Below are 20,469 nucleotides of genomic sequence, written 5' to 3'. Positions count from 1 at the left end.
TGTTCAACACGTTGAACCTATTTCCAGCTGGTTAAACATTCTATATTGCATGTGTGAGGCAATTCAAGTTGATATGAACAAACTAGCCAGAGCATTGGCTCCCTATCCAATTCTGGATTGGATTCAAGGTTCTTATGCTGATTTTTCTAAGGTCCTCAGGAGAAAGGACCCTGATTTTTCTCAGGTACCATCTCTCTCTCTTTCCCTCTAACTATGACAGCTGCAATCATCAGAAATGTGAATTTGAAGAGTTATTCATAGAAAAGAAGGGCTGGAAGGGACCTCTGGAAGGTCATCTAATCCAACCCTTTGCTTGAGGCAGGATCAGCTGTATCCAAACCATAAAAATCCTTGTCTAACCTAATTCTAAACCTACACAGTCAACCTTGTCACTCTACCCTCAAGATATAGCCATAGTAAGCTGCGACAGTTAAAGTAGGGAGTTAATGGTGATCAGTGTTCTGCTGCACAGGTTGTTTAAATACACTTGAGAGATCCACACTAGAGGGCCACACCCCCACTACAAGCAAAGAGGCAAGACTATCCAGCCAGAAATGGAGTATTAGGCTCAGCGGAGCACTGGAACACCCCAGTCAAAATCCCCAGCCTTGGGAGCAGCCAACAGAGTGGTTCTGAGGGAGCCAAAAACAACAGGCTTCTTCCCAACCCTATATGGCAATCAACAAAGACCAGAGGCATAGGAAATACCCACAGCAGAGCATAGCCATAGCTATTCCTAAATCATCCCTGGCCAATACTTATTCATCCTCTTCTTGAACATCTCCAATGACGGAGATTCTACAACTTTCCTGGGTTGTCTATTCCACTGCATTAGTAATCTAACAGTGAAGTTTTACCTGATATTCACTTGAAACCTACTGTGCTACAAGGCATAGATTTAAGTCCTGCTCTCTGTGCAAGAGAGAAAGGGCATTCTCTCTCTGCTTTATGGCAGCTGTTAAGGTATTTGAAGATTACTATCATGTCCCCTCTTAAGCACTTTTTCTGCAAGCTGAACTTGCTTATTTCCTTCAGCTTCTCCTTATACAGCCTGCCTTACAAGCCCCTTATCATTTTTGTTGCTCACTTCTGGACCTTCTCTAATTCTCCATGTAGTTTTAAAATGTGGAGCCCAAAACTGCATACAATACTCTAAATGAGGCTTACTTAACCAGTGCCAAGAAGAGAGGCACTGCCATCTCCTGTGTCTTCCACCTAATGCTTTTATTAATGCATCCCACAACTGCATTCAGTTTTTGCGCAGCTGCATCACACTGCAGACTCATATTGACTCTGTGACCCTTCAGGTTTCCTAGATCCTTCTCCATAGTGCTACCATCCAACCAGCTGTCACCTGTTTTGTATGTATGTTTATGATTATTCTTATTTATGATCTCTCAAAGTTATCCTGAGAGAGAACCTTGCATTTATCAGCAGTGAACATACACTCCAACTTTGTTTTTTTGCTGGTGGGCGCTTGCAGATGTAAAAAATCCCAAAACCGGCTGCCCTGAGCCTTGCACATGTTCAGAAGATGCAGTGCATTACTTCAACCCAGTTCTGCAGGATCTGTAAGGATTGGGTGATTTAGTGGGGTTTTTTTGGGGTGCTTTTCTCTAACAGCTGATTGAATCAGCTTTAGCTAAAAGCACCAAAAAGCCCCACTGAAGCACCCAATCTTTACAGCCTGCAGAGCCAGGTTGAAGTAAAGCACTGTTTCTTCCTGCAAAGTGTTTTTTGTTGTTGTTTTTTTTAACATCTGCAAGCGGAGGAGCAGAGGGGGCGGGACTGCCAGCAGGCACTTCCAGGAAGACTGGAGCGCCTGATTGGCTGCTGGGGCAGCGGTGGAAAATTCAAACCAGGGCCTTTAAAAGCCACAGTTTGATGTAGCCCCCAGCACTTGGGAGCCAGGAGGAGAGGAGGGATCCAGGCACACGTGCATCCCACACACATGTGTGCCCCCTTACCTGACTCGAGGAGGATGTGGACACAGCAGCAGTGGAACCAGCAGCAGGGGAAGCATCAGCTGGTCCCCCTAAGGTAAGTGGGGCAGAGGGACTGGACACAGCTGTGCCAGATCCAGAGAGGTAGCCCCCCGGATCCCTTTTAGCTGAGCTGGTAGGAAGCCATGCTTCCGAGCCATGCCGTGCAAACAGAGCGCACCAGCGTTCACGCCGGTGGGCAGGCAGGAAGGGCCAGGAGGGAGACTCCTGCTAGGGTAGGGTGGAGGCACCGCACTAAACTATAAATAAACAGCAACTCATACGATGGTGTTGACGCGGAGTGCTGCTAGGGCCCCTGCCCGGGGGGCGCGGCCTACCCGGGGCTTGTCTGAGGCCTCCACCGAGACAGACCCCACAGGGGAGCTGGCATCCGCCCACCCTGCGAGGGATGTCCAGCAAGGCTGGGGGAGCAGGAATTGGGGGCCCCCACACCTGTCCTGCAGGCGCCCACCTTAGGGCCACGGAGGCACAGGAGAGGGAACTCCTGGAGGAGGTTAGCAGGCTGAGGGGAATCAGGGAGGTGGAGGATGAAATTGATGGTTATTTCCTTTCCCTGCAGGGCCATGCATCCAAGGAAGAAGCACCACCAGGGCTGCTCACAACATAACAGTACCAGTTCCTCCAGTCCAACTGGAGAACAGGTACGAGGCCTTGGCAACACTGGAGGAAAAGGAAGGAGAGCAACTGGAGAGGAGGCGACTCCACACTCTCCATGCTCCGAACAGGCCAAAGGAGCTAAGCAGTCCCGGAGGAGGAAGCATCGAGTGATCATCATAGGTTACTCCATCCTGAGAAGTACAGAGGGCCCCATCTGTTGCCAGGACCCCTTGACACACAAGGTCTACTGCCTGCCCAGAGCAAAGATTCAGGACATGATGGGGATGATCCAGGCCGTAATCCAGCCCACCGATTACTACCCCATGGTCCTAATCCATGTAGGTACTAACGATGCGGCCAGGAGAAGCCCATATCACCTGATGGCAGACTACCACACTCTGGGGGGCATGCTGAAGGAGATAGGTGCACAGGTGGTATTCTCTTCTATTCTACCAGTGAGCAGACGTGGAAGACGACATGAAACCTGCATCAAAGAGACCAACTGGAGGCTTCGGGAATGGTATCTTGAGGCGGGCTTTGGCTTCCTAGACAACAACCTGCACATCATGATGAGAGACATGCTGGGATGGGATGGGCTCCACCTTTCCCCTACAAGTAAGCATGTGTTCTCTTCTAGGTTGGTGGATCTCCTCCCCGTGGGCTTTAAACTAGGCTTGTCAGGAGAAGAGGAAGATGAGGGTGGAGGAAGCCTTGGACCACAAAACCAAGCAGCACCCACAAGTACAGCCCAGCCTAGACCGACGAGCAGAACATATACCCAGGTAAGCAACAGGGACCAGGGCAATGCTGAGATTAGGGGGGCAGTGCACACATCCTCAGGAGGCCTCAAATGCCTCTACACAAACGCTTGTAGTATGGGAAAAAAGAGGAGGAACTTACCCTCCTGCTAGCTGACACCAACCCAGACATAGTGGGGCTCACAGAAACATGGTGGAACCCAACGCATGACTGAGTGGTGAATATCAAGGGCTATAGGCTGTACAGGAGGGACAGAACAAGACACAACAGGACAGGACAGGACAGGGAGGAAAGGCGGGGGTGTGGTGCTCTACACTAAGGAGGAATACACGTTCTCATCAAGTAGCACAGTGTCAGAGGAGGGGCACACTGAAGTGCTCTGGGTTAGAATACAACCAATAGTTGAGGGGATAGAGACTTAACAGTGGGGGTCTACTACAGACGACCCAACCAAGGGGAAGAGCTAGACCAGGAATTCTTAAGTCAGCTCACAGAGGTAGTTAGGTCAAAGGACGTGGTCATCATGGGTGACCTGAACTTTCCAGACATCTGCTGGGAAGAGCAGTCAGCCAGATCTGACTGCTCATGTAGGTTCCTGGCCAAAATGCTGGACCTCCATCTAACTCAGGAGGTGCACAGCTCCACCAGGGGAGATGCCTTGTTGGACCTGGTGCTGGCCACAGGGTGATGACCTGGTGAGGGGGCTGTGGGTGCTCGACCACCTGGGTGACAGCGATCATCACCTGCTGGAATTCACCAACCACTCCAGTAAGATGTTATAGTTACCAGCAGAAGTTACTCAATGTAACTTGGACTCCTTAGCTCATTGAAGTTTGCCCTCCTGGAATCTAGGGCTGCTTCAGGCCTTAGCTACCTTGCACTGGACGAGCAGAAAGCATATGCATATCCATGTGAAACATAGCAGACTGAAGATAAATGCATCTTCATTACAAGTAAATGACAACAATTTTGGAACTAAATATTCTAGAAATTCAAATATTGTTCAATGGACTAATAATAACTCTTTCTTCTTGAGAGATGCTACACTTGTGCTACCAGTCAGAACCCAGAAGATGAGATGACTATAGCCAAAGCATGTAAAGGGTTTGATTCAAGTTTAGGTCTAACAATAGCCAGATGTTTGGGTGTGAAATGCTTTCTCATGAGATACTGCTAAAAACTTTGGATAACATGTACCTTGTTTATTCACATGCTACACTAACCTTTTCTCCTTAAAATTAGCATTGAAATTGGGGTGCATGTCTTACATGAGAGAACTGATTCTGGACAATTTGGTTAAAGGGGGAAAATCCTTTCTTCTTCAATTTGCTTTCCCACAACTAGGTGCATGTCTTATTTGAGGATGTGTGTTATGGATAAATATAAATGGTACTTGAAACAGGGGCTGGTGGGTGATTTCAACCAAATGAACTTGTAATTATTTGGGGTGAAAAGCAAAATACTCTTAATATCTTTATTGTTTTGGGTCATAGGATGTGAACATGGCATACACAATTAAGTAAACTATATCAGACCAGCACAGACCTTGGCACAGGTTTAGTCACATTTTCTCTTGAGACTAAAGATCACCTGCCTGATTCTATTGTCCAGAGATGGGCAATGAAAGGTCTCCCTGTCTTGCAAATATTTTCAAGATTTCAGAAGTTTTCCTCTGTCTTATTCTGTATAGAGACAAACTGTCAGATTTTGTGGTTTTTAGTGAAAAGGAAAGAGAGCACAATGCTCCCTGATAGCTAGTCTCACCTGGCAGTTAGGGCACATACTAGTGAAATGGGATACATCAGGTCATATAACCCTTTCTCTGCTTGGCTTACAGCAGGGATTTGAACCCAGCTTTACCAGGAGCCAGGTGAGAGTCTTACCCCCTAGACAAGTGGTTATTCTGGGATCTTCCATATTCTCTTTTTTTTATGACCCATAATTCTCTGGACAAGAAAAATTCTTCATAACCAAAGCTTTACTGAGCCTAACTTCTATCCACAAACAGCTTTGATTCCAAAGTACTGGTATTTTCCAGCAGAACTAACATTTTGTTGAAACATTTCTGGGCAAATTGAGCCAAAGGTGAGGACAAAATGTTTCAGTTATTTAGGAACATGATAAAAAGAGCCAAAGGGAACTGATACATAAGTTTTCAAGTCTCCATGCAGGGGGTTTGTCTTGTGCAGCAACAGAGTGGTGAATCCATAGCCCACTCTGCCATTCCTGTCCCTTAGCTCCCAATGCAAGCTCCATTATGCTATAGAAAAATTCACAATGAGCAGATTGCCAAGGTGCACAAGCCACACAGAGTGCCCCCCACCCCCCCACAACCAACACCTCAAGCAGAAAACTCATGGTTCCTGCATTAAACAGCGCTGTCTTTTATTTATAAAGTGACAGAGCATTTGACCTTACAGAGATCTTTGAGCAAAAAAGAAAATGCACTGTGCTTTTATTTGTTCAACAATGTTAAAGGAAATCCCTTCCTGGCTTTGGATCTCAGTTATGAGTTTTGCTGACATGCATCATTTTATAAATAGCCATATAAATTGAGTGAATCAACAAATATGAACTATATAAGGATATAACAAATAGAAATGATGGATAGAAGACAGTTTGGAGAAATGTCTATAACCCTTCCCTTATTTAATTATTTGTCAGGAGTCATTGTACTCCTTAAGATCCAGATCCTTTTGTGAGTGGCTAAGGGTGCTAACAGATGTACAGCTCCCTGCTCTAACTCATAGCGCTTCACAGATACCTCCATGTGTTAGTGACTCCACCCCCAACCCAACAGCTGTTTGCTTTTGGGGCAGGGGAAGGAATCAAGCTTCACTTTGGAGCTGATCCAAGAGGAGCTGCCTGCCCGCAGCCTCTTTCCCCTCTCCCTCTCCCTGCCAGCTCTGGTGCTGTCTGTAGGATGGGAGGGAGAAGAAAGATTTGCCCAGCCCGATCTGGAGAGGGGAGAGTGGGTGGACTGGAGTTCCCCATGAGCATCAGCCAAGCCCTCATTACATGCAAGGACAGACAGAAGTTAATGTAGAGCACTTTCAAGAGACTGAGTCCCTGCTGTCAAATGTTAAGATCACTAAGATACTTAATGATGCAGGTGGTGTATAAATTTGTAGGTGGATTTGATACTTTGAAAATGAAAGACTGTATAATGTTTTCCTGTTCAAAGGTTTGTTCAAATTGTACACCATCTTTTGGGTGCAGGTAGGTAAATATCTTTCACCAATGGTGAAACTAATGCATACAGCGGGGTTAGGTAGGTGATTCTACCTATCAGTCTCATCTTATTCTGTTACTTGCCAGTAGTCTGACAGCTAGTCACTTGGCTTCTCTGACCTTCAGTTTCCACATAATGTTGTTTACCTACCTCCCACTGTAAGTTCATAAAGCACATCTGAAAGTTTTATAGTATTGTAACGTACTGCTAAGGCAGAAGGGGACAGAACTCTTGTTTTTAAGTTGCCACCTCTGCTTATTCAGATGGCTGCTTCCTAGGACTTCACTTTTTGGTACAGGATGAAAATTTCCCATGCAAGTATTCAAGTAGAAGCAGCATTTCTGAAAAATTTTAAAAAACTAAGTGAAAAACTCCCATGTTTCGAAATATGTAAACAAAGCAAACAAACTGCTTTTTGTTTTACAAAGTCACATCAAGTGGAACAGGTCTTGTACAACCTTTTTCATGCAGTTACTCAATTCTAACGAAAGTGTTTGTTTAGGATGCTGTAAGTCCAACACAGCATTTGTGACCTGTGCAAGAGATTACATAGACGGAAGGTCATTGGCAATATGAAATGATCAACCCTGGGGGGGAAAAAGCTTGCAGATATTGACTGATGGATCTGTTTACATAATTTTGCAACCTTTGTTTCTTAAATAGATTTTTAATTGTCACAAAAAAACTGAATTGAAATATCTGAAAACTCCAGTTAACTACTCAACTGATAATGCAGAGATTTGTAACAAAGCTGATTATATGTACCCTGGAAGGACTTTCTTGTGGAATTAGAATGAAGTTTTTTACCTTGATATTAAGTTTATCCTATCAGCTGTAAGTGTATTGGTAGTTTTTTAGTTGTCATCACTGCTCAGGATCTGGACTAAGACAATCAACTAATTTGACGAAGACTACTGAACAGTCATCTGAGGATAACATTAGAAGTACCAAGATTTTATGCTGTTTCACTTGAGTGTCTCCATTGCGAGGTACCTGTTCATTTGGGCTGGTCTTCTTGCCCATGTCACTATATTGTCCACATAAATAATCCCTGTACTTGTTTCCTGGGGGAGTGCAGCCCACACTTGCAGACTCTACACAGCCTACATGGAGTATGGCTGGAGCACAATTGTGAATTATGGGGCTTGAATATAAAATTCTCCACTATTACTCCCACAAGTCCTTTGTTCTTATGTGTCTGGTCCTTTTTTCCATGCCATCTACTCCCTGGAACATAGGCAATGCATGGCAGGGCATGGAGGGCACATGCTCCCCCCCCAGATGTCTGTGCCGACAGAAGGTGTGGGCCTGCAGCCCAGCTAGAGTAAGCACCAAGCAGCAGCAGGGATGGGGGGCAGCAGCACGGAGTTATGCCCTCTCCCCCACTGTCAACACTTACATGTCATCAATGCCCTGGAAGCTGGATGGCACTTTATAATAATCCGATATAACATTTTTCTCATGGATTGCTGTGAAGTGCTACCTCACCCCAGTCCACAAAGCCAAACATGTGTTCCTAAAGAGCAGGTAGCTGCCTAAGAGCAGCTTCCTAGCGAATGATTACCTGACTTTCAACCATAGTGTCAGTGTCTGGGGATTGGACTGCACACAGGTGATCAAGATTTGACCCTAGACCAATGATTCTCAACCAGGGTGTCTTGAGATCCTTTTCTCAGGGGCATCACAGGGTGTCTGTCCCACAATGTTAACACTGTTAGGTATGTAAACATGATTCACAAGATTTCAAATAGGAAGTCATAGTTGTAAAAACAGTCTGACCTGTTGTGGTCTTTCTGAGTTCTTTGCAACAAAAGAATTTCTCTATTATTTTTCTGTAGTCAAAAAATGAGTGAAAACTAAGACTTGGCATTTTCCAAGGGGTGTCTTAAGTCTAATAAGGGGTGCCTCAAATCTAAGAAGGTTGAAAACCAATGCCCTAGACAGTCACAGTCTAGGATGATGAGGACCAGGGAAGGTGCATGATAGAGTCAAGAGTCAGAGGGTTGGGAGGTTGAGGTCTGTAAGGGACTGAGATGACCTAGGCAGTCACCCTGGCTATAGGGTCCAGGAATAGGGAAGAGGTATCCAGACAGAGGTTACTAGCCTGGGAGTCCAAATGAGGCAGCTATAGATACATGGGATTGGGACATAGGTAACTGCCAAACTAAAGCCATGAGCCAGAGTCTGGCTGTCAGGAGACAGGAGTGGACTGGGATCAGGAGCCAGAGAGATGATTTAAGAGCAAAGGGAACTGGGCTGGAGGCTGAAACAATGAGTCAAAGGGCAGGAACCAATTGGCAGAAACTGGGAAAAAAGATGAAGCCAGGAAGTCAACAACTCTCCAAGGAAAAGGAAACAAGGAACAAGCAAGAGGGAACCAGGAACAAAGAGTCAGACCCCAGCTGCAAGTGGTTACACTACTAGCAATCATGCCAATTTGGGGAGCCAGGGCCAAGTTATTGGGTGTCTTTACACATGCTCTTGTGGTCAGGGAGTGCTTTAATTAGAGCAGCTCTCAGGATCCACTCAAATTAAAGCACCTGCAGCATCTCATGTATTCAGCATCCCGCACTTCAAAATGGTGGTTGGGGCACTTTAACGCTTGTTTGACAAGCTTTAGTTAAAACACTATTGCCACCATTTTGTAGCATGGGGATGCTGAATACACAAGACACCAAGGCTGCTGGAGCATGCTAATTGAGCAAGTCAGTTCCAACACACTGTTATTACAGCACTTCCCATGCATCTACAGGCACCCATTGTGCCTGAGAGCCCTCCCTGATGCAACTGCCCTAGAGCGTTCTCTGACATCTAACTACTATTTCAGGCATGTTCTTGGTGTTGACACCCTGCAGTTCTCATACAACTTTCATAATCACATCACAACCCACTAACTCAACATTGACTTGCCAGTACCAAACAGCTAATCAGAAACTTATAGGAATCTGAGATAGCTGATTCCTGGACAGTCACAATAACCTTCTTCTCTGTCAATATAAGATACCTGAATTGTGCACTGTGGCTCCAGGAACTAGGGGCAAGCTTCTTATAAAGGTTTATGGAGATCTACTTCCTCATGTGAAAGTTCTGGAGTCTTTACTGGCCTTTCCATGCTTGCAGAACTATATGATTTTACCATGCCATACTAGTTTTCCTGATCCAATATTACATATGAGAACAGGACAAAAACTGCAGTATTCGTCACGTCTTCCTAATTTTGGTGTGCTTCCTTCAGGCCGTCCATATCCAGCACCTTTACATGTTTCTATAATACCTCAAAGAACTTCAAGCATCTCTTGGAAAGATTGGCCCACATTGTAAACATTTGGGTCATGGTCAGAAGAGCTACTCTGGCAGGACCATGGCTCTGACTACTGCTCACACAAGACTAAGCAGCATGTTGAGCTGGCACAGCCACAGGGGGGAGCAGATGCAGTCCTTTCAATGCACTACTTGGCAAACATCAACCCTTCCAGATCATGGTGTATGCATGGGAGGTCACCCAGACCTTTGATGCATATGCCTAGGCTGGATGGTTTTTTTTGGAGAGTGGAGGCTGCCCAGACCTTCCATCACCCCTTTAGGCCATTGAGAGAGAATCCAAAGTCCAGATAGTCCAAACATTTGGTGCCTCCATGGCTGTATTTGTATAAGCGTCCAGGAATTGAACCCAGGTCTCCTGTGTGGTAGATAAGGATTCTGTTACTGAACCACAGGGGACTTCACAGCCACAGAGGATAGCGGGCAAAAATGATGTCTATCCATGGGCCATTAAGGAATGGCAAATTGCCCCACAGTGCACCACAGACCAATTTCTAGATGGGCTCTGCTTTATATGATGGGTGTGGGGTGTGTGGGGAAGGGGATATGGTGACATATACCTCAAATCCCAGTACTGAATGTGAGTACTACTAAGCACAGGAAGTACGGCTTACATAACAGATGTGAAAGCAATTGTTTGTGAGAGAAAATCTGTTCCTGCCTTGAGCTATTAGGTATGTTCCTGTTCCTGCCAGAGCATGCAGGTATTTAACAGCATCAGCTTGCCCTAAGAGATGTCCAGAGTAGGGATAAGGATTTTGCCTCCTGAGCGTATTAGCAAGGTATTTACATCCTTTTATACAATAACACCCTAAAAAAACTCGGTGGGGGGGAAGTGTAAATTTGCTTGCCCTGACTTTTTTCTCCCCTGATTAGAAATGAAAGTTTAATCTGGTATCAAAATTCTCATGTCAATATTTAATAGGAATTTACATTGATACGGATAATGAAATAGAGTCTCATATTTTCTTCCCTTAACAAGAGCTGCAGTTTACAAGTGTTAGAGCTGCTACAGGCAAAGCAGGAAACTCTCATCTAGGTCACCAAACATTCAAGGTTTAATTAGTAACTTAGACTGTGAATGTAAAACAGAAGTTTACACATTTTTAAAATGTATTATTATATGCTGAAAGAGACAACAGAAAATATCTAACTTCAAAGAGGACCATTATATTTTGCTGAATTCTCTGCTGTAACAGAAAAAAAATGCAATCTTTGTTCTTGAGATTATACCTTGAAAAATCAAACTAAACATAAGGATTGCTCCTCCCTGGGCATGTCTACACTCCGGTCAGGAGCAAATTAATCCCGACAGGAGCAGCCCAGTCCAGGACCACTCCTGCCCTGCTCTGCCCCCATCTAACAGGCTCCTCCAGGTGCCAGTCCCAGACTGGCAGGCAGCATGGGGGCTTTGCCCTGAGCTGTGGAGGTCAGGGGGAGCTGTCCCAGCTTGGTGGAAGATTGGGCTGGCCCCAAGTGTGGTGGGGAGGGGAGGGGAGGGGAGGAGCTGCCCTGGCTGGAGACGGGCCCCAATCTCCATGTGGCTGGCAGGCAGCATCCTGCCACACCAAGACTACTTTCCTTGCACCCTGTGGCCCCCTGCTGCCTAGGCTGACCAGGAGTCATTTGCTCCCAGTCAGTGTCTACATGTATGGTAGAGCGTATTAGACAAATAAACTGCATAGTAATTGCTGTGTACATGTAGACGGTGATGCTTTACTGTGCATTAAATTAATCTAATGAACAGTGAAAGATCTCTGTAGACACACCCAGAGACACTGAGCACCTGCAATCCTAACTTCCTGCAAAACTAATGGGTGTTGGCCTGCTTCATTAAACAAAAGAAAAAGCTCAAGGAGACTCAGTCTATAGATGAGGAGTGGGCAAAATATGGCCTGTGGGCCAGATCTGGTGAGCCAGACAATCCCATCTGGCCCACAGGCACCCACCAATTAATTGTACCCCACTCAACCCCTGCATGTCTCACCCACCCTGGTGCATGGATGGGCCCTGGCCCAACCAGTACACAACCAGCTGCTGGGGGACCTGCTCAGTTTCCCCAGTGTCCAACAGCTCCTCTTTGTCTCCCTGCAGCAGTGCTTGTTCCAAGCAACAGTTAGGGAAGTGGCGGGGTCGGGGGACGCTGAAGCTGAGCAGGGAGCGCGGGGCTCAGACTGGCAGGACAGTGGAACCCATGCCCAGTGGGGCAGCAGGAGTGCAGAGCTCAGGTGGGCAGGGTGTGGGTGTGAGGGAGGGTTGGGGTGTGGGGTCCCCCTCCACACTCCCCACCCCATGGCACACGCCCCTGCCAGTGGCGGCAGCAGCAGGTGAGGGCCCTTGTGGTACCGTTGCCCAGCAGTTGCATGGCTCTGGCAGTGCTACATGTAGCGGCAAGGAGCACAGCTTGCCCATCCTGCCTCTACTGTGCAAGGCTCCACGCTGCGGACTTCCAGCTCCCAGCACCTGCACACCACCGGGGAAGCCCTGCACAATGAGGGCTCCAGAGGCTAGCTTTGGGCAGCTGAACAGCTGCCCATGCCATGTGGCTGGAAAACTGCCAGGTACATGGCTCTTCCCCAAGCTGGAGGTTGGCACCCTCCTGATGTGGCTGACCAGGTGCAGTTTGCATCTATACATGCCCTGCTGCACATTAGTTAATGTGCTGGTTCTCTAGTACCTGTGTGTGTTGGTACTAGCAAATGGTGCATGAAGTGACACTTGACTGTGCATTAAATTAACCTAATGATCAGTAAAGCATCTTGTGTAGTTGTGCCCAGTAATGAGCTAAATATATATGACTTGGCAATCAAGTTACTGGTTTGATATCAGGTCCATGCCATATGGAGGGCAGAGCTATGAAGGCTTAAGAGTACATTTACATGCTGATGAATGTTTGGGAAATTTGTTAAGTGGAACCGTCCCTTGGAATTTCCAAACTTTCCATTTATACTTGGATGGTTAGAAAAAATGTACAATCTTTTCTTAATTTATTTTTGGCTAAAGTAATAAGTTCTTTCTTATTGTAATCTTGGGGAACAAAGGTGTTTTCTTGTTTTGTTTTGTTTTTTTAACCAGGGGGTTTGTTATAGCTCCAATGTGCAACTCATTTAGATACTCTTCATCCTGTGATTGTACTGATTGTTTAGATTGTTGATGTTGGTTTCTGTCACTGGAAATTCTGTTTATGTCCACAGGGGGATTTTTAGACAAATTAAAGCAGATGTTTTGAAGGAGGCCCTGGTACTTTTTTGAAAATATACAGATGAACTTAAAGACAAGCTAAGGTTGGTTCTTGACCTGAAGATTATGGCCATACCTGACCTCTGCAAAAGCACAATGCTGGGTACTGCACTTCTGAGAACGCAGCGCTGAGTACCTTGTGAGCTCTGCTGGACAAAAAAACCACTAAACAACAATAACAAATGTTGGTTCTTACTTATCTCTTCTATCTTCTTATTCACTCAAAGACTGAAAGCCAGACTTTGTTCTTCTGTTTTTCCTGGGACTAACACTGTACCATCCTATGAATCCTTAAAGTAAAAATATTACCAAACCATTGGGTCTCTTATTTTCTGAGGAAGGTGTAACTATCTTATAGTTTTTAGCAAAGACTTTATATTATTTTCCCTTTTCTGTATAACTGCCGCGCGGCACTCTCACATTTATGTAACCTTGAAGTCAACTGTTAATCAAAATGAACACTTTGTACTTTTCTCCGCTGGCATTAAGCTACACATGCGCATTCTGTAAATTTCATTTCTTATCTAGAAGTGTCGTTTCTGCAGAAATGAAACTTATGTAGAAAATCTGCCTAGCAATAATTATGTAAAAGAAAATTATCCTATCTCTATATTATAGTTAGTGTCATAAAGGCAGTCCAACGAACATCTATAAAAGAGGCAAAAAATCAGGAAGCAGCAGAGACGACAACCGGAAAACCCTGTGGGCCTGATCATCCCGCAGACCGGTTCTCAGCCTCTCCGTCTGGGCGTACCCCAGCGAAGACAAAGGCCTCAGAAATCCGACAACTAACAACGATTCACCATGTTACAGTATTGCTTTGTATTTCCCATTCATGAGCCGTTGACCAGTTCTGGGACTTAAGGAGCCGGCAGCCGCACCTAGCTTTGGACTAGCTCCACTGTTGGAACGCAAGGGCTGGCTCTGGAACCTCGTGAACCAACGGACACCCTATAGATTAAGAGACACTAACTACTTACTCTAAGTCGTCTACTTGTGCCAACTCGGTGAACCTCGAGGGCGGCTAAAAAGCTACCTCAATTCTGCCCCACAAGCCACGCACTCACACAGCTCCGCAAAGCCCGCGGCTCCCCTAAGCGGTGCCGGAGCCGCTAGCCCGGCATTTCGCCACAGAAGGGCTTAAAAATATTTTGTTCCCAAACTGGGCAATTCTTCCTTATGTGGTTATTGAATTCAGGTCTACCTTTTCATCGTAAATGCTTGTATAATTCTTCATGTAGTCAGGTGGTATGTCTTGAGTGGCATCTGATTTAATTTGACATGACATGAATTTTAGCTACAGTTCCATTTTTTGTCCCTAAATTCCATTCTAATGAGCAAATGTTTTCCTTCATATACATGTTTTGATGCAAACTAACATGATAAACTGAAGGTGAAGGATAGAAAGGTGTCAGCATCCTATACTGAGCATGGGTAGGGAGCCACTCAATTCACAATTTCATGGAAATCGTAAAATCGGGTATTGTCTACTGCTGCATACATCTTCCAAAAATCCTCAGATCCTTCTTCACTGCTATATGAAATTTCCCAAGAATTCCAGTTAAGAAAGGCAACCTGGCTATTCCAATATTCCACTTTAACATCCAAAAAGTCAAAACAATATTTTTCTATAAATTCATATCTATTCATTGTCTGACTTCTCCATTCTCCTTCCCCTGTTACTATTGCTGTTATTCTCAGGTGTAGATTACCTGCTGCTCTCTCTCTTGCTTCCTTCCATCTTCTTTCTCCTTACAGATCTGGTTTATTCCTCCCACTAGTTTTCCTCTTCCTTTCAATCACTGTTTCATTCCTCATTTCTCCCTCCTGAATTCCTCTCTTCTTCTCCTGTTCTTCCTGCTGACTGGGCTCTTTCCTCATTCCTTTCTTCAATAAAGCCTCCTCCAACACTGATGATCTCCATTATATCTTTCTTTCCTACCTTCTTTCATCCCTCATTCCCCACCTTTGTCCATCCTCCATGGACTTCTGCTTTCCAATTTGCTTTTCATCTCTTGGTCTGCTTTTTCTTTCATAACTCACTCTCCTCTCCAGGACTGCTGCCAATGCTTTTCTGGGCTCCTAGAACTCCTCCTCCACCACCACCATCTGGTGCTCCATCATTATCCTGCCAGTGTTTCTGGCATCAGTCCAGGTGGTATACCGGCCCTCTCACCCAGCCACTACACTTGGTCTTAGCCAAAGTTGGCTGAGAAGCTATGCTGCTGATGGGAACCTACCACAAGGATTGGTTAGCACAATCTATCTCAATAAGGCATATGGCAGTGCCCATTAAGTGCAATCCCCACCACTGCTGACTCCTTTTCAAGTCATGGTAAGCCATGCCATTGCATACAGTTCACCCAGAATCTCTCTGTTGTGTCTTTCTCAGCCTGGTGCATATAATTAGTGTGGCCATGCCTTTCATGAGGTGAAGCCTAACTAGGTTGCTCTGCCTCATCTGCACATACATTTTTGGAGCATCCCAGGAATTGTGAAAAGATTACCCGGTTCCAGTCATGAGTGAGGGCTAACTAGCACATGGATTTTTTGTGAGGGGAATCTGGAGTATATGCACATACTGAGCAGTAGAGAGATTGGAGAGAGAGTGGTTTTCTCGTGAGAAATGTGCCCCCACAGGTATTTGAGTATTCCTGTCTTTGATAGTTTTTCAATATGCGTTCATTCTGGTGCACAGTTGTTCTTTGGTTTCTCCTACATATTTTCCATCAGGGCATTTGGTGCACTGGATGAGATATATTACATTTCTGGAGGTGTAGCTGTAAGATCCAGGAATGCTGATGGCTCTGTTGTGAGGTGTAGTAATTGTGGGGTGGTGGAGCTGTGTTGGCAAGTTTTGCATTTCTTATCCCAGCATGGTCTGGATCCATTCAGTGTGTTTTGGGCCAAAGAAAGTTTGCTTCTGGTGATAAGGTTGGCAAGGTTCAGTGCTTGTTTAAAGGGTGGCTCTGGGAAGATCTCTTTGAGAATCTCTTCTAGTATGGGTTGCAATTGCTTGAGGATTTTCCATATAGGTTCGAGGGAGGGGTGATATGTCATAACCAGTGGTATGCGATTCATGGGGGTTTTCCTTCTGTACTGCAGCAATTCTTCACATGGTATCCGGGTGGCTCTTTCAAACGTGCAATCTATCGCTCTAGAGGAGTGTCCTTGTTGAGTGAAGGCCCTTTTGAAATGTGAAAGGTGATGATCATGGGTGTTCTCCTCAGCAGAAATTCAGTGGTATCTGAAGGCTTAGCTGTATATTACAGTTTTCTTGGTGTGTGTTTAGGGTGATTGCTGGTTCTGTGTAGATATGTATGTTGGTCCATGGGTTTCTTGTAGATAGTGGTTTGTATTGTATTATTCTGGATTGTACTATTGACTCTGGTGGCACCCAGCCCAGTGAACTACATGGTAAATCATGAGCTTTTTGGCTTTGGATGAATACCATGTATATTTTATACTAGTTATAAATAGGTACAAAAGTGCTTTTCAAAATTGTGTTTATGAAATGCCTGTGCTAAAACTTGCAGCAGTTTCAAGAACAGGTAGCATACATCAATTCCGAATGAACTACATGTATGGATATTGCATGCAGATTGCTACACTCATGTTTAATTGCAAGGTTATTGTTTTCGAATTTGCTCCTTGCTTCTATGTGCTCAGAGAGAGCAGGGTCAGATGGTAAGGGGAGGGGCAAGGGACTTCCAGAGGAAAAAGCTGTAGGGAAACAGAGCAAAGGGCTACTTTATCCCCCAGATTTATTTTCTCTGCTGTAATAGTGGGAAGGGTGCAAATTCAAAGCCAATCTCCAACAAGACTCTAGACATGGAAAATTATAACAAATTTATAAACATTCCATATATAGAATCTAATTATTGGGGAGGCAGCTTATAATTAGGGTCATCTTCTGCTCAAGTAATTTTGGTATAAATTAGTCAGGCTGACTTCAATATCCAGGAAGTTACTGAAACAAGTTATAAAAAAGTCAATTTATAAACATGTAAAGGAGAAAAGCTGATCACAAGCAGCCAGCATGGATTTTTTAAGAACAAATTGGAGAAATATGGGCTAAATAAAATTACTACACGGTGGATAGAACATTGGCTCAATTTCTGTTAGCAAAAGGTAATTAAAAATGAATCAGTGCTGGAATAGAGAGTGGCTTTGAGTGGGATTCCCTAGGGATCTGTTCTGTGTCCAGTGCTATTTGACATGTTTATAATGATTTGGATGCCATAATAGCTTCCTGAGCCAATTTGCAAATTACATGAAACCGGGAAGGATTGAAAATACGTTGGAGAATAGGAATAAATTCCAGAAGAGTCCTGATAGTTTGGAAAGCTGAGCTAGAGGCAATAGGATGAAATTCAGCGCAGACAAATGCAAGATGCTGCACTTAGGGAAGAATAATTAAAAACACCAACACAGAATGGGAGATAATGGGCTGGGTGGCAGGACTGCTGAGGAGGATCTTGGGGTTTTTATGAATCATAGACTCAGTGGGCTTTTCTACACTTGCATTAATATGCCTTTTATAATGCACATTAAATTTAGTACCTCCAATGTCAGAAACTAAATTAATGCCCATTAGGCTGTACTAGTGCGCAGTAGTACATTTGCATGCTTTTTTAGTGACATTTAATATGCAATAGACTATTTTTACTGCATTAGTGTAATGTCATTTTTTATGTGACGGTTTAACATGCAGGAAAATAGTCTATTGTGGATTAAAGCACTTGTATATATGTGCCCAATACAAGTTAGTGATATAATGCAGTCAAAAAAAGCAAATACAGTTTTGGGCTGCATCAACAGAAGTATTAGGTGTTAGACACAGGAGGTAATTGTGTTATTTTTCCTCAGTGCCAGTTAAATCTCATCTAGAGTATTAAAGGCTCTATTTTAAGAAGGATACAGAGAAAGTCAAAAGGGTCCAGAGGCAAATGGCAAAAATGATAAAGGGGTTGGAAGGCAAGCCATTTGGGAAAGGCTGAGATCACTGGCTGTGCTTAGCTTACAGAAAAGGTGATTAAAGGGGGACATGATAGCAGTCTTCCAATATCTGAAATGAAGAAAAGGGAGGACAACTTTTCTCCCCTCCTGGAGGAGGCAAGATGCAAAGCAATGGTTTAAAATTCAGCAAAGTAGATGTAGATTAGATACCAAGAAAAGCTTTCTTACTGTTAGAACAGTGAGGCAGTAGAATAAACTGCCCAGGGAAGTTGTGGCATCTCCCTTACGGGAGCAAATGTTAACCTCATATTGAATGTGCTGCCTAAGAATGCTCTTCTACCCTTCAACTGTATAATCATGTGTCTGCCATCCTTTTCATAATCGTATTGTACCACGTAATTTTTTTAATTTTCTCAATAAAGTTTTTAAATCAGGGGTTCCCAGCTGGAAGCACCAACCCTAATCCAATTAGAACCCAGAGGCCACCTTCACAAAGATGGCAGTTTTAATCCTAGTAAAATCATAGCATTACTATAAGGATCTTTCTGCAAAGAAAGGGGAAGAAACACTCCTGCAGGTGTGTCTACATGAGACACTTTACTGTGCAGTAGACTGACTTATGGCACAGTAAATCATCACTGTGTAACCCTGTGCAGTGCCTACCACGCATTAAAATAGCTGACCAAGAGCAAATTGCTCCCTATGAGCCCAGGCAGCGGGGGAGCGAGAGAACTGTCCACTCTCCCAGGCAGCTGCCTGCTTCCTAGCCCTCACTGCAATCAGTCGATCAAAGAGGGGGCAGGGACAATGTCCCGTGTGCCCACACCAAACAGATGCCAGACCACCCCACGCCTTCACTGCTGTCTGCTGGCAGGGCCAGCTCTGATCTTGCAGCCAGGGCTTAGACAATGTCCCTGGCCCTGACAGTTGCCTCCTGCAGGGGCAGGTGACTTTGTCCAAGCCCCAGCTCTGAGATCAGACAATGTCCCAGGCCCTGCTTCAAGATCAGGGGAGGAGGTGTGGGGGTGGGGGGGAAGAGAGGGAGGTTGGGCAGTAGGTTTGCATTACTGCCTATGTTCCGGTCATTGGTAAAAAAAAGCATTAGATACTTCTGTTTAGCTAAAAACTGGAAGTCCAAGTTCTTTTTCACAAAGTCCAGCACCAGCTCTGTTATTAACTCTGTGAGTCTTGCAACACAAGTGCTGTCCTATGGGGCATTATATGGTGTACTGTGTAGATGCTGATGGGACTGGCTGAGGAAAAAGGGTGCTTCAGTACAGAGGCTGCCTGCCAGCTAGCCCCACACTGGAGCACTTTCATGCCCTAGCCAGCCCCTTTGCAGCACGCTGAGCTGGGCTGGAGCAGTCCCAGGCTGGCAGGCTGACACCCTGGGCCCCCTATAAACTGGGGCTCCTCAGCCCCAGCTCAACTTGCTGGTCATGTGGCACCTGGAAGCAATAACCTCCAGACATGAACTGCACCAGAATTTATTTAATCACATTAATAGCATATGTAGATGTGCCCAGTGTGTCTTTTTCATTAACATGATTACCAGCAGTTTTAAACTTATCAGAGATTATTTCATTGCACTAACATGACTCCATACTATACTTAGGATAATTGTTTTATAATGTGTAGATAACAGCGTTACATTTACCAACTAACTGCTTCTCTGACCTCTTTGAAAGTACTCTGCTTTCAAGCCTTGGGTCATCACCTCCCTTAAGAGACAATTGCACAATTCTCCCACTCTTGATATAGGTTAGTGGCACCCAAACTTTTGTCCTGCAGGCCAGATGAGTGGTATGCAGACCAGATCCCATGTGGGATCAGCACATGGGGTTGTCCATGGGTGTGATCCAACCCCCAGCCCAATCCTGCAAGCCAAAATTCAGCTCTGCACTGGTTAATCAGGTGCAAAGGGCCACATGATCTGGTCCACAGACCATTTCACAGGCTCAGAAATTTGGCAGCAGGGGAGCGGCAATTAACATTGCCACCACTTCCCCACTGCCAAATTTCCAGACCCTTAGGGAGCTCTGCAGCCCAAACGTTATAGCTCCACATACCCCACAAACACTGCACCCACCCACACCCCCCACTCTCACACTCATGTGTCTCTGAGGTAGCCCTGCTCACTGCTACATGCACATACACTACCACACACATATGCACACCCACACTGCCAGCCACCCTCTCCCACTCCACTCACCTTACAGCCCCCTATAAATCCCATACCAACTCAGATACCTACACATCTGCACAAACCTCCCATACTCACCCACCCACATCTACACATACCCCCACACCCTCCCCCACACCCCACATACACACATCTACACGCACACAGAACCCTCC

At 45.2% G+C, this 20,469-nt stretch overlaps 1 protein-coding gene and 1 long non-coding RNA gene across 2 annotated transcripts in view; one reads left to right on the top strand and one right to left on the bottom strand.

The window, feature by feature from the left end:
- Positions 1–20,469, bottom strand: part of C2H4orf17 (chromosome 2 C4orf17 homolog) — a 79,244-nt gene that overhangs the window by 40,586 nt on the left and 18,189 nt on the right. The gene's annotated exons all lie outside the window — the stretch shown is intronic.
- LOC149870930 (uncharacterized) lies at positions 1,920–13,312 on the top strand. The gene is made up of 4 exons (XR_016440502.1): positions 1,920–2,040; positions 2,563–3,120; positions 3,238–3,382; positions 13,107–13,312. It is a non-coding gene; the product is annotated as an uncharacterized LOC149870930 (long non-coding RNA).

Source organism: Crocodylus siamensis, chromosome 2, assembly GCF_052110815.1.
Source record: "Crocodylus siamensis isolate JL-2025a chromosome 2, ASM5211081v1, whole genome shotgun sequence".
NCBI classification, from domain to species: Eukaryota; Metazoa; Chordata; order Crocodylia; family Crocodylidae; genus Crocodylus; species Crocodylus siamensis.
This window is presented reverse-complemented; position numbering and strand designations above follow the sequence as displayed.